The sequence below is a fragment of the Ranitomeya imitator genome, chromosome 6 (genome assembly GCF_032444005.1).
Source record: "Ranitomeya imitator isolate aRanImi1 chromosome 6, aRanImi1.pri, whole genome shotgun sequence".
Lineage (NCBI taxonomy): Eukaryota > Metazoa > Chordata > Amphibia > Anura > Dendrobatidae > Ranitomeya > Ranitomeya imitator.
In genome coordinates this window covers 561129443-561146493 of record NC_091287.1, presented here as the reverse complement: position 1 = coordinate 561146493, position 17051 = coordinate 561129443, and the positions used below count along the sequence as shown (strand labels likewise).

Below are 17051 nucleotides of genomic sequence, written 5' to 3'. Positions count from 1 at the left end.
TTTTTTTTTTTTTAAATCTTACAACATAATTCACACATTTACATTATCCTGTGGGTTAGTTCAATCATTAGCCTTTAAAAAGGGAGGGTGGGTGGGACAAAAGCTTCCAGGTGTCCTGCCGAGAGTGAAAGAGAAAGTTCTCGACCGGACACCTGGATTTAACCCCTGTAGGAGTGGCCGTAGGACCCCTCCCCTCCAGTGCCCACTGGCCGGCTGGGGGTCTTCCAATCAGTGCATCACTAAGGGGGAGTGATGCTAGGGGGGAACTGGCACAGACCACCTTTACGTGCAGCTCTGTGTGCTCCCCAGTCAGAGACACGTTCCTTATTCAGTACCGCGTCTGCCAGACTGCGGAGACCTGGGTGTCGTAACCAGTGCCTTCCCCCCTCCCATCAGTCCCGTAATGAAACACACACAGTCCTAGTTGGGTTGAACAGGTCGGTCACAGTTTATTAATTAAATAATCGGAGAAAGGGCAATTACATATCGTAACGAGCGGCTCGCGCCGAGCTCCTGTCCGTGATCGACAGGGGAATTGGCCCAACGAGCGTTTACGACCTTTGCCCTCCTCCGCTTTTTCCGCCACGGAGGATCCCGTGTATTAACTACGCGGGACTCCGACCCCACCCCTCGATGCTAGGGCCTGTTCAACCCCATCCTGTAAACCAGACAGAAAAATATCGAGGCCAATGTCCGTTAGGTGAACTCCGTCCGGCCTTAATTGTGGCGTGTTATCCCCTTGTAGCTGGTGGTGACGAATCACGATACGATACCGCCTCTTCCTCTCACATATTTTCCAATCCGCGCATTGAATTTGCTCCTTGTCCGTTCTATGGCTTTTTTATCTCTTACACCTCGCCACACGGCCCGTGGTGTTATATCCGACCACACCAGTATTATGTTCCTGAATAGGCAGTTGAACCTTTCCATATCCGTTGTCACCCATTTGTACAATTCGGCCACCTTTTGTTTGCCGAGGTCATTGCCACACGCATGTACCACCATTATCACCGGGTGTTCCGCCATCCTTGCTATGCCAACCATCTCTTTGAACACCTGTCTCCACTGGAGGCCTCTGACACCCCTCCAGTTAACTTTTTTTTTTTTTTTTTTTTTTTTTGGGAGGTAAAGATTTGTCCCTCCTGGCCGCCGTTCGGCCCTCTTTTCGGCCCAGTAAACGTAGGAATCTCCTACAACCCAAACTTCAACCCCTGTAAGAGACAACACATGTTAATTAAGCAAGTCGGGTCTTATCTATCTGGCGAAGCATGCGGACTTCCAACGACCCCTTCTCTGCACCTCGGCCTCTGACACTCCTGCCCTAGCCGCTTCTGTGGCTGCCCCTATGCGAAACGAATGTGTTCCGTACTCCTTTGGATTTGCGCCGGCTTTTTCCAAGCATAGCTTGAACATCGCCTGAAATTGGTACTTGGTCAGAGGGGACCCGTCTGTATGAGTGAAGAAAAATCTACCAGCGTGTCTTATCCCGGCGTATCTTCTAACCATTTTTAGTGGGCCAGCTGGGCCATCTGTGGAGTTAACCAGTACCCATGTGCCCCTACCGGTGGGGTCGCATTTGGATTTTCTAACCCTGATGCGCAGGGCGTCACTGCATATAACTATGTCCTCATTAATTAGGCCGCCTTCCGACGCGTTTTTTTTTTTTTTTTTTTGACCGCGGTAGCAATTCGCTGATACGCAGTGCTCCGAAAAAGACGGTCGCAAAAGCTGCTGATATGAGGGCCGCCTCATATTGCGATAAGCAGACCGACGGGGATATCGCAATCAGTTCCTGCAATAATCTCAGTGAAATGGGGCGGCGACATTCTTGACTTGGCTGAAGCCTCTTCCAACCTTTTATGGCTTGTCTTATGCAGAAGGACTTAGTTACGTCTACCCAACCCAATAATTGAAAGAAAAATGCTAGCCCCGATAATTTCCGTTGTGCCGAGGTGCCCGACGCCCCACCTTCCCTCATCCGTAATAGGAAATCGGTTGTCACCGCGCTTCGTGCTCGGTTGCATTTATCGACTGGCCTACCCTGAATTAGTGAGCACCACTCCTCCCAAGCCTTACCATACACCTGCCAGGTAGCTGGCGAAACGGAGGCCCGGATTAAGGGCATCAATGATTGGCCACTGTATCCCACAGGGACAGTGGACACAGGATACCCAGGGGTTGCGCGTTGGGCTGCTGGATTCTGAAAGCCTGCCAATTGGAAAATAACAATGGGTTAAAGATATTATCGTCAACTTCCGCCACCACGGTGGCTCTACACCAAATATTGTTTTCTAGGCATATCAGTGCGAGCCGTCGCCAGAGAGCGAGTATGGGCAGGGATGAAGAGGACATGTGATTTAGACTCTTTGCTGTTTTCACATTTTTAGTTTGGAAACAAATGTTCATGTTCCTCAACTGATCGGCCCATAACTCCATCGCTGCTACTACCGCAAACAATTCCCATAGGGCTGGGTCTTGCCCCCACTTTGTTGTCGTCCATTTCTCTGGCCAACCAGATTTGCACCATTGGTTTTTATAGATTGCTGCAAAACCCTCCTTTTTGTTCCACCCTATTGTCAGCCCTAAATCCTCGCTTGTGATCACTCTAGCCATGACGCACGTGTGACCATTGTACGCTTGTAGGAGCGTCTGCCATACCAGCAGATCTGCTTTTAGCGAACGAGTGAGTCTAATTCTTTGGCCGGGCTGAGAAGCGCCTTTTGTTGCCAGAGATAGTCTGCGCGAGAATGCTCTGCCGACCGGCATTATGCGGCTGGCGAACGTCAGAAGACCCAATAACGCCTGCATTTGCTGTAGGGTTACCTTGTTAACTTCGCGGAAGCCTTTCAATATTTGCTGGGTTTTTTGTATTTTATCCTCTGGTAAGCGGAACACCATCATGTTGGTATCTATTTCAATGCCCAGGAAGGGCAATACATTACATGGACCCTCCGTATTCTCCGGTGACAATGGCACGCCGAATTTGAGTGATATAGATTTGAATTTTTCTAGTAGATTGGAGCAGACTTTAGAATTTCTGGGGCCGACGAACAGGAAATCGTCGAGGTAGTGAATTAGGGATTTACTGCCCGTCTCGTACCGAACTACCCAATCTAGGAAGGTGCTGAACAGCTCGAAATAGTGACATGAGATGGAACATCCCATCGGGAGGCACATGTCGAAGTAATAGTGTTGGTCCACTTTACAGCCCAGAAGGTGGAAACATTCGGGGTGCACGGGTAGTAACCGGAATGCCGATTCTATGTCGGATTTGGATAGCAGAGCGCCGGGTCCGGCTGCCCGGACTAATTCAACCGCTTTATCAAACGACGCGTATGAGACGGAAGCTTCTTCTGTGGAAATTGCGTCATTAACCGAATCGCCCTTTGGGTGAGATAAATGGTGGATTAGGCGGTATTTACCGGATTCTTTTCTACCCATTTCTACTTCCTTTTCGATTTTTAGTCTGAGAATTTGGGGGAAATTCGCGGGCCGATTTTAGGTTATCAGATAGGGTTGGCGTTCTTGTTAGCCTAAAGGGGATAAAGAAACCGTCGGAGAATACTGCCTGCAGCTGCTGAGCCGCTTTCTTATTAGGGTAGAGCTTTAGCTTTAGGGGGGGTGGGGGGGGTGCCCATTGCGGTTACGCTCACTGGGGTTCTGCCTTGTATTCCCTTTGTATGCCTGACGAGTGCACCTTGATGCTGGGTGTCCCCCCCCCCGCAAGCGGAGCAATCATGTCTGAATTTGCATAATGTGTGGAAACGGCAGTTTCCCTCGTTATATAGCCAGCAGGCCACGGGTTTTCGCACGACCACCGAGCTCTGACCTGGAGCCAATTATTCATCGTTAAACCGATTTTCGATCTCCCCCTATCGAAACCCCTATCGTTAGCTCTATCCCCCGTTTGCTGGTCCGCTGATAACAGCGACCAAATATCAATATAATCGTTGTTCCAGATTTTCTGTCTAGTGTCCAGATCTATATGAGCGCCTAGCGGGCTGATCCCGCAGAAGAAGGCGTCTTTGTGTAGATTAGCTGTTGAATTGTTCACCACTTTACCGCTCGAATGTGAAAGTTGTAGGATTATCTCTTTTAACGCTGAAGTTAGCTCCATTTCCTTTACATTAACCCCGTAGCGTAACGTTTCCTCGCTATCCTTGGAACACTCACCGCTGTGTGACTCTGGACGAGTGTACACCGATCCTGGAGGAACCCCCGCAGATGTTGACGGGGGGATGTCGCAGGACGGGGAAACTCTGGCTCCCGCCACAGCGAGGGATTGATGCTGAGTATCTTGCGATGAAGCCCGATTACAACCACGTAGTGGCGGATTGTTGGCTCTGTCTTCAGCGACTGCGCGGTGGTTGTTGTGGCTGGAAGCCGCGGGGGATTGTTCTCCCTGGCTGAAAGCCCTAGAGGGTGCCCGCGATTTATATGATTTGCCACGTGCGCGACTTCTGTCCGGGCTCTGCGATAAATCGGACCCCTTGGCTGTTGTCTGAGATCTGCGTCGGCTCCTATGGGAGCTGCGTCTGCGACGGTGACGGGAGGGGCGTTTAGAGGGGTAGCGGGAATGGTGATGGGAGTTATCTGATGAGGATTGGGAGGACGTGCGGCGTCTACGCCTTCGTCCGCCGTTGCTCAGCGGTGTAATGGGGGGGTTCTAGCGGTATTATGGGGGGTGAATATTGGAGGTATCCGGTCCTGTTGTGCTACTTAGAAGGGGGGGGAGTCAGGCGGTAACTGTATTCATCCTCGTTGCTGGGATTTAATGGGGCGGCGGTTGATGGATAATTTTTATTAGGAAATTGGGCAATGGGGGGAGGTGTAAATATGTCCGTGCTTGGTGCGTTTATTGATATTACGCAGTGATTCCCGTTGTGCAGCTGTTGAGCGCCCTGCTCGGTCCTATGGGACCGAACAATGCGCTCTTCAGCCGCGCTGTAACCGCTTCGTCCTGACCCCTGATACCCCCGAGCAGGCATCAGTGCGGCGTCTGCCGGGGGTGAGCAGGAGGTCAGACCTGGAGAGAAATCAGCGCGCTGATCGGTCTGGTTTGACCGATCAACGCGCTCTGGGGACCGTGGGGCGCTATTGGAAGCCTCCAGGTTACCCCCTGCGGGCGGCATATATATGCCCGCAGGGAAGGTAATGGAGGACTGTCCGGCGCTGTAACCAGCGCTGTTGAAATGAGGCGACCGGAAGTGGGCGGGCGGAGGCAGGAAGTCGGTGGGCGGAGCTTCCACCGAGCGCCGGACCGATGCAGCGTGCGGTGCCCGAGGACGCCGGCCGCTGCGAGGCGGCGAGGCCGCCCCTTCACCGACCTGGAGCCGCTCCGGGGCGCGGGGTAGGCGGGCAGACCGCCTTCCCCCCCGCACAGCTGCGGTACCCGCCGGAACGGCCAGGGAAGGAGGCGAAGCCTCACGCCGCCTGGCGCCGCTAGCCAGCTCACCACCGGCCACCAGAGGCACAGGGGGAGGAGGCGACCCTGTCAGCTGCACGGCGCGGCCCGCGACGCCCGGGGGGACTACCCTTCGTTTGCGCTGTGTGCGGCACCCGGCCCTCCCCCGCCGCTTCCTGGAGGCCCTCCCAACGTCTGCGGCTGTGATACCCTCAGCCCGTAGGGGGGAAGAGAGGGGCAGCACCAAATCATACCCTGGACCGCATGAACGCTGCACGGGACGGCCCCCAGCTGGCGTGAAAGGTGAGCTTGCCATAAGGGGCCCCGGGGGCGCAGGCGTGAGGGAGGACGAGGCCGGACCAGATAAGGGGGGTGTGAGCAGGGGGTCGGGAGAGGGCACAGAAAGCTGAGCCCTGATGTCGGAAAAAACGGACCGAAGCCAGTTCTCACCTCTCTGTGCCGCTCTCTTCTGTAAGGCCTCAATCAGGGGGTCCGACATCACGACCGCAGGGACAAAAGCTTCCAGGTGTCCTGCCGAGAGTGAAAGAGAAAGTTCTCGACCGGACACCTGGATTTAACCCCTGTAGGAGTGGCCGTAGGACCCCTCCCCTCCAGTGCCCACTGGCCGGCTGGGGGTCTTCCAATCAGTGCATCACTAAGGGGGAGTGATGCTAGGGGGGAACTGGCACAGACCACCTTTACGTGCAGCTCTGTGTGCTCCCCAGTCAGAGACACGTTCCTTATTCAGTACCGCGTCTGCCATTCCTTCTCCCCAGTCTTCCTCCAGACTCTGGCACCTTGATTTCCGAATGACATGCAAAATTTGCTTTCATCAGAAAAAAGTACTTGGGACCACTTAGCAACAGTCCAGTGCTGCTTCTCTGTAGCCCAGGTCAGGCGCCTCTGCCGCTGTTTATGGTTCAAAAGTGGCTTTACCTGGGGAATGCGGCACCTGTAGCCCATTTCCTGCACACGCCTGTGCACGGTGGCTCTGGATGTTTCCACACCAGACTCAGTCCACTGCTTCCTCAGGTTCCCCAAGGTCTGGAATCGGTCCTTCTCCACAATCTTCCTCAGGGTCCGGTCTCCTCTTCTCGTTGTACAGCGTTTTCTGCCACATTGTTTCCTTCCAACAGACTTACCATTGAGGTGCCTTGATACAGCACTCTGGGAACAGCCTATTTGTTGAGAAATTTCTTTCTGGGTCTTACCCTCTTGCTTGAGGGTGTCAATGATGGCCTTCTTGACATCTGTCAGGTCGCTAGTCTTACCCATGATGGGGGTTTTGAGTAATGAACCAGGCAGGGAGTTTATAAAAGCCTCAGGTATCTTTTGCATGTGTTTAGAGTTAATTAGTTGATTCAGAAGATTAGGGTAATAGGTCGTTTAGAGAACCTTTTCTTGATATGCTAATTTATTGAGACAGGTTTTTTGGGTTATCAGGAGTTGTATGCCAAAATCATCAGTATTAAAACAATAAAAGACCTGACAAATTTCAGTTGGTGGATAATGAATCTATAATATATGAAAGTTTAATTGTAATCATTACATTATGGTAAATAATGAAATTTAACACTATATGCTAATTTTTTGAGAAGGACCTGTATAATACTTTATACTATTACCCCACTATACTGCTACACTACATTATTACTATGGTACTTTATACTATTACCCCAGTATACTGCTACACTACATTATTACTATGGTACTTTATACTATTACCCCAGTATACTGCTACACTACTATTCTACACTACATTATTACTATAATACTTTATACTATTACCCCAGTATACTGCTACACTACTATTCTACACTACATTATTACTATGGTACTTTATACTATTACCCCAGTATACTGCTACACTACTATTCTACACTACATTATTACTATAATACTTTATACTATTACCCCAGTATACTGCTACACTACTATTCTACACTACATTATTACTATGATACTTTATACTATTACCCCAGTATACTGCTACACTACTATTCTACACTACATTATTACTATGGTACTTTATACTATTACCCCAGTATACTGCTACACTACTATTCTACACTACATTATTACTATAATACTTTATACTATTACCCCAGTATACTGCTACACTACTATTCTACACTACATTATTACTATGGTGCTTTATTCTATTACCCCACTATACTGCTACACTACTATTCTACACTACATTATTAATATGGTACTTTATACTATTACCCCAGTATACTGCTACACTACTATTCTACACTACATTATTACTATAATACTTTATACTATTACCCCACTATACTGCTACACTACTATTCTACACTACATTATTACTATGGTACTTTATACTATTACCCCAGTATACTGCTACACTACTATTCTACACTACATTATTACTATGGTACTTTATACTATTACCCCAGTATACTGCTACACTACTATTCTACACTACATTATTACTATAATACTTTATACTATTACCCCACTATACTGCTACACTACATTATTACTATGGTACTTTATACTATTACCCCAGTATACTGCTACACTACTATTCTACACTACATTATTACTATAATACTTTATACTATTACCCCACTATACTGCTACACTACATTATTACTATGGTACTTTATACTATTACCCCAGTATACTGCTACACTACTGTTCTACACTACATTATTACTATGGTACTTTATACTATTACCCCAGTATACTGCTACACTACTATTCTACACTACATTATTACTATGATACTTTATACTATTACCCCAGTATACTGCTACACTACTATTCTACACTACATTATTACTATGATACTTTATACTATTACCCCAGTATACTGCTACACTACTATTCTACACTACATTATTACTATGATACTTTATACTATTACCCCAGTATACTGCTACACTACTATTCTACACTACATTATTACTATGATACTTTATACTATTACCCCAGTATACTGCTACACTACTATTCTACACTACATTATTACTATGATACTTTATACTATTACCCCAGTATACTGCTACACTACTATTCTACACTACATTATTACTATGGTACTTTATACTATTACCCCAGTATACTGCTACACTACTATTCTACACTACATTATTACTATGGTACTTTATACTATTACCCCAGTATACTGCTACACTACATTATTACTATGGTACTTTATACTATTACCCCAGTATACTGCTACACTACTATTCTACACTACATTATTACTATGGTACTTTATACTATTACCCCAGTATACTGCTACTCTACTATTCTACACTACATTATTACTATGGTACTTTATACTATTACCCCAGTATACTGCTACACTACTATTCTACACTACATTATTACTATGGTACTTTATACTATTACCCCAGTATACTGCTACACTACTATTCTACACTACATTATTACTATGGTACTTTATACTATTACCCCAGTATACTGCTACACTACTATTCTACACTACATTATTACTATGGTACTTTATACTATTACCCCAGTATACTGCTACACTACTATTCTACACTACATTATTACTATGGTACTTTATACTATTACCCCAGTATACTGCTACACTACATTATTACTATGGTACTTTATACTATTACCCCAGTATACTGCTACACTACTGTTCTACACTACATTATTACTATGGTACTTTATACTATTACCCCAGTATACTGCTACTCTACTATTCTACACTACATTATTACTATGGTACTTTATACTATTACCCCAGTATACTGCTACACTACTATTCTACACTACATTATTACTATGGTACTTTATACTATTACCCCAGTATACAACTACACTACTATTCTACACTACATTATTACTATGGTACTTTATACTATTACCCCAGTATACTGCTACACTACATTATTACTATGGTACTTTATACTATTACCCCAGTATACTGCTACACTACTATTCTACACTACATTATTACTATGGTACTTTATACTATTACCCCAGTATACTGCTACTCTACTATTCTACACTACATTATTACTATGGTACTTTATACTATTACCCCAGTATACTGCTACACTACTATTCTACACTACATTATTACTATGGTACTTTATACTATTACCCCACTATACTGCTAGACTACTAGTCTACACTACATTATTACTATGGTATTTTATACTATTACCCCAGTATACAACTACACTACTATTCTACACTACATTATTACTATGGTACTTTATACTATTACCCCAGTATACTGCTACACTACATTATTACTATGGTACTTTATACTATTACCTGTTGTGAATTCTGTGGCTGAGTTCACTTCTGTGGTCACAAGTGGTATTGCAGTCTCTGGGCTTCCTCCCTCAGGTGTTTTGGTGAGCTCGTTGGCTGCCTTGCTATTTAGCTCCACCTGAGTCTGTCTTCCTTGCTCCTTGTCAATGTTCCAGTGTTGGATCTGAGCTACTGCATCTTTCCTTGGGCCTGCTGCTCTGCTAGATAAGTGCTTCTAGTTTGTTTTCTGTTTTTTCTGTCCAGCTTGCTATTAACTTTTGCTGGAAGCTCTGAGAAGCAAAGGGGTGCACCGCCGTGCTGTTAGTTCGGCACGGTGGGTCTTTTTGCCCCTTTGCGTGGTTTTCGTTTTAGGGTTTTTTGTAGACTGCATAGTTCTCTTTGCTATCCTCGCTCTGTCTAGAATATCGGGCCTCACTTTGCTGAATCTATTTCATTCCTACGTTTGTCTTTTCATCTTGCTAACAGTCATTATATGTGGGGGGCTGCCTATTCCTTTGGGGTATTTCTCTGAGGTAAGTCAGGCTTGTATTTCTATCTTCAGGCTAGTCAGCTCCTCAGGCAGTGCCGAGTTGCATAGGTAGTTATAGGCGCAATCCACTGCTGCTTATAGTTGTGTGAGGATAGATCAGGTACTGCAGTCTACAGAGATTCCACGTCTCAGAGCTCGTCCTATTGTTTTTGGTTATTGCCAGATCTCTGTATGTGCGCTGATTACTGCACGCTGTGTTGCCTGATTGCCAGCCATAACAGTACAAGGAGCCACACCAATGATTCCCAATAGAGGGAAAAAAGAAATCCTGACATCATTTTTTTTCTTAGCTCTGTCTTCAGTCTTTTTTTTCCCCTAGACATTAGAGTGCTTCAGGACACAGCTGTGGACATGGATATTCAGGCTCTGTGCTCCTCAATGGATAATCTCGTTGTAAATGTACAAAAGATTCAAGATACTATTGATCAGAAATCGATGCTAGAACCAAGAATTCCGATTCCTGATTTGTTTTTTGGTGACAGAACTAAGTTCCTGAGCTTCAGAAATAATTGTAAGCTATTTTTGGCCTTGAAACCTCATTCTTCTGGTAATCCTATTCAACAGGTTTTGATTATTATTTCTTTTTTGCGCGGCGACCCACAGGACTGGGCGTTTTCTCTTGCACCAGGAGATTCTGCATTGAGTAATGTTGATGCATTTTTCCAGGCGCTGGGATTGCTTTACGATGAGCCTAATTCAGTGGATCAGGCTGAGAAAAATCTGCTGGCTTTATGCCAGGGTCAGGATGATGTAGAAGTATATTGTCAGAAATTTAGAAAGTGGTCAGTACTCACTCTGTGGAATGAATCTGCACTAGCGGCTTTGTTCAGAAAGGGTCTCTCTGAAGCTCTTAAGGATGTAATGGTGGGATTTCCTATGCCTGCTGGTTTGAATGAGTCTATGTCCTTGGCCATTCAGATCGGTCGTCGCTTGCGCGAGCGTAAATCTGTGCACCATCTGGCGGTATTGTCTGAGAGTAAACCTGAGCCTATGCAGTGCGACAGGACTATGACTAAAGTAGAACGGCAAGAACACAGACGTCTGAACAGACTGTGTTTCTATTGTGGTGATTCTACTCATGCTATTTCTAATTGTCCTAAACGCACTAGGCGGTTCGATAGCTCTGCCGTTATTGGTACTGTACAGTCCAAATTCCTTTTGTCCATTACCTTAATGTGCTCTTTGTCATCGTATTCTGTCATGGCATTTGTGGATTCAGGCGCTGCCCTGAATCTGATGGATTTGGATTATGCTAAACGTTGTGGATTTTTCTTGGAGCCTTTGCGGTGTCCTATTCCGTTGAGAGGAATTGATGCTACACCTTTGGCCAAGAATAAGCCTCAGTACTGGGCCCAGCTGACCATGTGCATGGCTCCTGCACATCAGGAAGTTATTCGCTTTCTGGTACTGCATAATTTGCATGATGTGGTCGTGTTGGGGTTGCCATGGCTACAAACCCATAATCCAGTATTGGATTGGAACTCTATGTCGGTAACCAGCTGGGGTTGTCAGGGAGTACATGGTGATGTTCCATTTTTGTCTATTTCGTCATCCATTCCTTCTGACATCCCAGAGTTCTTGTCGGACTTTCAGGATGTATTTGAAGAGTCCAAGTCTGATGCCCTACCTCCGCATAGGAATTGTGATTGTGCTATCGATTTGATTCCTGGTAGTAAATTCCCTAAGGGTCGTTTATTTAATTTGTCCGTACCTGAACACACCGCTATGCGCAGTTATGTGAAGGAGTCCCTGGAGAAGGGACATATTCGCCCATCGTCGTCACCATTGGGAGCAGGGTTCTTTTTTGTAGCCAAGAAGGATGGTTCGCTAAGACCGTGTATTGATTACCGCCTTCTTAATAAGATCACTGTTAAGTTTCAGTATCCCTTGCCATTGATTTCTGACTTGTTTGCTCGGATTAAGGGGGCTAGTTGGTTCACCAAGATAGATCTTCGTGGTGCGTATAATCTGGTGAGAATCAGGCAGGGAGATGAATGGAAAACGGCATTTAATACGCCCGAGGGTCATTTTGAGTATCTGGTGATGCCGTTCGGACTTGCCAATGCTCCATCTGTTTTTCAGTCTTTTATGCATGACATTTTCCGTGAGTATCTGGATAAATTCTTGATTGTTTACTTGGATGACATTTTGATCTTCTCAGATGATTGGGAGTCTCATGTGAAGCAAGTCAGAATGGTTTTCCAGGTACTGCGTGCTAATTCCTTGTTCGTGAAGGGATCAAAGTGTCTCTTCGGTGTGCAGAAAGTTTCATTTTTGGGGTTCATCTTTTCCCCTTCTACTATCGAGATGGATCCGGTTAAGGTTCAGGCCATCCAGGATTGGACTCAGCCGACATCTCTAAAAAGTCTGCAGAAATTCCTGGGCTTTGCTAATTTTTATCGTCGCTTCATCTGTAATTTTTCTAGCATTGCCAGACCATTGACCGATTTGACCAAGAAGGGTGCTGATTTGGTTAATTGGTCTTCTGCTGCCGTGGAAGCTTTTCAGGAGTTGAAGCGTCGTTTTTGCTGTGCCCCTGTGTTGTGTCAACCTGATGTTTCTCTTCCGTTCCAGGTCGAGGTTGATGCTTCTGAGATTGGTGCAGGGGCGGTTTTGTCACAGAGAGGTTCTGGTTGCTCAGTGTTCAAACCATGTGCTTTCTTTTCCAGGAAATTTTCTGCTGCTGAGCGTAATTATGATGTGGGCAACCGAGAGTTGCTGGCCATGAAGTGGGCATTCGAGGAGTGGCGTCATTGGCTTGAGGGTGCTAAGCATCGCGTGGTGGTTTTGACTGATCATAAGAACCTTACTTATCTTGAGTCTGCCAAGCGCTTGAATCCTAGACAGGCCCGTTGGTCGTTATTTTTTGCTCGTTTTGATTTTGTGATTTCATACCTTCCGGGCTCTAAAAATGTGAAGGCGGATGCTCTGTCTAGGAGTTTTGTGCCCGACTCTCCGGGGTTATCTGAGCCGGCGAGTATCCTCAAGGAAGGAGTCATTGTGTCTGCCATCTCCCCTGATTTGCGGAGAGTGTTGCAGAAATTTCAGGCTAATAAACCTGATCGTTGTCCGGCCGAGAAACTGTTCGTCCCTGATAGGTGGACTAGTAAAGTTATCTCTGAACTTCATTGTTCGGTGCTGGCCGGTCATCCAGGAATCTTTGGTACCAGGGAGTTGGTTGCTAGATCCTTCTGGTGGCCATCTCTGTCACGGGATGTGCGTGCTTTTGTGCAGTCCTGTGGAATTTGTGCTAGGGCTAAGCCCTGCTGTTCACGTGCCAGTGGGTTGCTTTTGCCCTTGCCGGTCCCGAAGAGGCCTTGGACACATATTTCGATGGATTTCATTTCTGACCTTCCCGTTTCTCAAAAAATGTCGGTCATTTGGGTGGTCTGTGATCGCTATTCTAAAATGGTCCATCTGGTGCCCTTGGTTAAATTGCCTTCCTCCTCTGATTTGGTGCCTTTGTTCTTCCAGCATGTGGTTCGTTTACATGGCATTCCTGAGAATATTGTTTCTGACAGAGGTTCCCAGTTTGTCTCGAGGTTCTGGCGAGCCTTTTGTGGTAGGATGGGCATTGACCTATCTTTCTCCTCGGCCTTCCATCCTCAGACTAATGGCCAGACCGAACCAATCAGACCTTGGAAACATATCTGAGATGTTTTGTTTCCGCTGACCAGGATGATTGGGTGTCATTTTTGCCGTTGGCTGAGTTCGCCCTTAATAATCGGGCCAGCTCGGCTACCTTGGTCTCTCCATTTTTCTGCAATTCTGGGTTCCATCCTCGTTTCTCTTCAGGACAGGTTGAGTCTTCGGACTGTCCTGGTGTGGATTCTGTGGTGGACAGGTTGCAGCAGATCTGGACTCAGGTGGTGGACAATTTGACCTTGTCCCAGGAGAAGGCTCAGCTTTTCGCTAATCGCAGACGCCGTGTGGGACCCCGACTTCGTGTTGGGGATCTGGTTTGGTTATCTTCTCGTCATATTCCTATGAAGGTTTCCTCTCCTAAATTTAAACCTCGTTTTATTGGTCCGTATAGGATTTCTGAGATTCTCAATCCGGTGTCTTTTCGTCTGACCCTCCCAGACTCCTTTTCCATACATAATGTATTCCATAGGTCGTTGTTGAGGAGATACGTGGCACCTATGGTTCCATCTGTGGAGCCTCCTGCCCCTGTTTTGGTGGAGGGGGAATTGGAGTATATTGTGGAGAAGATTTTGGATTCTCGTGTCTCTAGACGGAAACTCCAGTATCTGGTCAAATGGAAGGGTTATGCTCAGGAAGATAATTCCTGGGTTTTTGCCTCTGATGTCCATGCCCCAGATCTTGTTCGTGCCTTTCATGTGGCTCATCCTGGTCGGCCTGGGGGTTCTGGTGAGGGTTCGGTGACCCCTCCTCAAGGGGGGGGTACTGTTGTGAATTCTGTGGCTGAGTTCACTTCTGTGGTCACAAGTGGTATTGCAGTCTCTGGGCTTCCTCCCTCAGGTGTTTTGGTGAGCTCGTTGGCTGCCTTGCTATTTAGCTCCACCTGAGTCTGTCTTCCTTGCTCCTTGTCAATGTTCCAGTGTTGGATCTGAGCTACTGCATCTTTCCTTGGGCCTGCTGCTCTGCTAGATAAGTGCTTCTAGTTTGTTTTCTGTTTTTTCTGTCCAGCTTGCTATTAACTTTTGCTGGAAGCTCTGAGAAGCAAAGGGGTGCACCGCCGTGCTGTTAGTTCGGCACGGTGGGTCTTTTTGCCCCTTTGCGTGGTTTTCGTTTTAGGGTTTTTTGTAGACTGCATAGTTCTCTTTGCTATCCTCGCTCTGTCTAGAATATCGGGCCTCACTTTGCTGAATCTATTTCATTCCTACGTTTGTCTTTTCATCTTGCTAACAGTCATTATATGTGGGGGGCTGCCTATTCCTTTGGGGTATTTCTCTGAGGTAAGTCAGGCTTGTATTTCTATCTTCAGGCTAGTCAGCTCCTCAGGCAGTGCCGAGTTGCATAGGTAGTTGATAGGCGCAATCCACTGCTGCTTATAGTTGTGTGAGGATAGATCAGGTACTGCAGTCTACAGAGATTCCACGTCTCAGAGCTCGTCCTATTGTTTTTGGTTATTGCCAGATCTCTGTATGTGCGCTGATTACTGCACGCTGTGTTGCCTGATTGCCAGCCATAACAATTACCCCAGTATACTGCTACACTACTATTCTACACTACATTATTACTATGGTACTTTATACTATTACCCCAGTATACTGCTACTCTACTATTCTACACTACATTATTACTATGGTACTTTATACTATTACCCCAGTATACAACTACACTACTATTCTACACTACATTATTACTATGGTACTTTATACTATTACCCCAGTATACAACTACACTACTATTCTACACTACATTATTACTATGGTACTTTATACTATTACCCCACTATACTGCTAGACTACTAGTCTACACTACATTATTACTATGGTACTTTATACTATTTCCCCACTATACTGCTACACTACATTATTACTATGGTACTTTATACTATTACCCCAGTATACTGCTACACTACTATTCTACACTACATTATTACTATGATACTTTATACTATTACCCCACTATACTGCTACACTACATTATTACTATGGTACTTTATACTATTACCCCAGTATACTGCTACACTACTATTCTACACTACATTATTACTATGGTACTTTATACTATTACCCCAGTATACTGCTACACTACTATTGTACACTACATTATTACTATGGTACTTTATACTATTACCCCAGTATACTGCTACACTACTATTCTACACTACATTATTACTATGGTACTTTATACTATTACCCCACTATACTGCTACACTACATTATTACTATGATACTTTATACTATTACCCCAGTATACTGCTACACTACTATTCTACACTACATTATTACTATGATACTTTATACTATTACCCCACTATACTGCTACACTACATTATTACTATGGTACTTTATACTATTACCCCAGTATACTGCTACACTACTATTCTACACTACATTATTACTATGGTACTTTATACTATTACCCCAGTATACTGCTACACTACTATTGTACACTACATTATTACTATGGTACTTTATACTATTATCCCAGTATACAACTACACTACTATTCTACACTACATTATTACTATGGTACTTTATACTATTTACCCACTATACTGCTACACTACATTATTACTATGGTACTTTATACTATTACCCCAGTATACTGCTACACTACTATTCTACACTACATTATTACTATGATACTTTATACTATTACCCCAGTATACTGCTACACTACTATTCTACACTACATTATTACTATGGTACTTTATACTATTACCCCAGTATACTGCTACACTACAATTCTACACTACATTATTACTATGGTACTTTATACTATTACCCCAGTATACTGCTACACTACTATTCTACACTACATTATTACTATGGTACTTTATACTATTACCCCAGTATACTGCTACACTACTATTGTACACTACATTATTACTATGGTACTTTATACTATTACCCCAGTATACTGCTACACTACTATTCTGCACTACATTATTACTATGGTACTTTATACTATTACCCCAGTATACTGCTACACTACTATTCTACACTACATTATTACTATGATACTTTATACTATTACCCCAGTATACTGCTACACTACTATTCTACACTACATTATTACTATGGTACTTTTTACTATTACTCCAGTATACTGCTACACTACATTATTACTATGGTACTTTATACTATTACCCCACTATACTGCTACACTACTATTCTACACTACATTATT

General features: G+C 45.0%; 1 long non-coding RNA gene across 1 annotated transcript; it reads right to left on the bottom strand.

Annotated features, from left to right (window-relative positions):
• Positions 1-424: 424 nt before the first annotated feature.
• LOC138641530 (uncharacterized) lies at positions 425-5909 on the bottom strand. Its single transcript, XR_011313906.1, has 2 exons — positions 5855-5909; positions 425-1211 (listed from the first exon to the last, which is right to left on the bottom strand). It is a non-coding gene; the product is annotated as an uncharacterized lncRNA (long non-coding RNA).
• Between the last annotated feature and the right edge of the window lie 11142 nt (positions 5910-17051).